We start from the raw sequence: 774 nt of genomic DNA, 5'->3' as shown, positions 1-774 counted from the left end.
GATCCAAGACCTCCTTAGCTCAATGCTATGAAATCCTGCGGGTTTTGCCGTCTGTTGAGGCAACAGAGAAGGCTAAAGGCCTTCTCAAAGTACATAGTCAAACTTCGGCCCTCCAGGTGCTTTCTTGGACGGTTAGGAATGGTGGCCGTTGAAGTCCAAAACACCTATAGGGCTGAAGTTTGCCCATGCCTGTGACCTATATGCTTTGGTCAGGCCTCACCTGGAACACTGTCCTATTCTGGGCACCACCATTCATTCAGCTGGAAGGAGCCTCCGGTGGCCTAGGGATAAAAGCCTTATGACTTGAAGGTTGGGTTGCTGACCTGAAGGCTGCCAGGTTCGAATCCCACCCGGGGAGAGCGCGGATGAGCTCCCTCTATCAGCTCCATGCGGGGACATGAGAGAAGCCTCCCACAAGGATGGTAAAAACATCAAAACATCCGGGCGTTCTCTGGGCAGCACCCTTGCAGACGGCCAATTCTCTCACACCAGAAGCAACTCCGGTTGCTCCTGACACGGAAAAAAAAGCTGGAAGGTTGCTGTGAGTTTTCCAGGCTGTATGGCCATGTTCCAGAAGCATTCTTTCCTGACATTTAGACTGCATCCTCAGAGGTTGTGAGGTCTGTTGAAAACTATTCAAGTGGGGTGTATATATCTGGGATTATCAGGCTGGGAGAAAGAACTCTTCTCTGTTGGAGGCAAGTGTTAATTAATTACCTTGATTAGCGTTGAATAGCCTGGCTGTTTCCTGCCTGGGGAAATCCTTTGTTGGGA

This window comes from Anolis carolinensis, chromosome 3 (assembly GCF_035594765.1).
Source record: "Anolis carolinensis isolate JA03-04 chromosome 3, rAnoCar3.1.pri, whole genome shotgun sequence".
Classification (NCBI taxonomy): domain Eukaryota; kingdom Metazoa; phylum Chordata; class Lepidosauria; order Squamata; family Dactyloidae; genus Anolis; species Anolis carolinensis.
Note: the sequence above shows the minus strand (reverse complement) of the source record.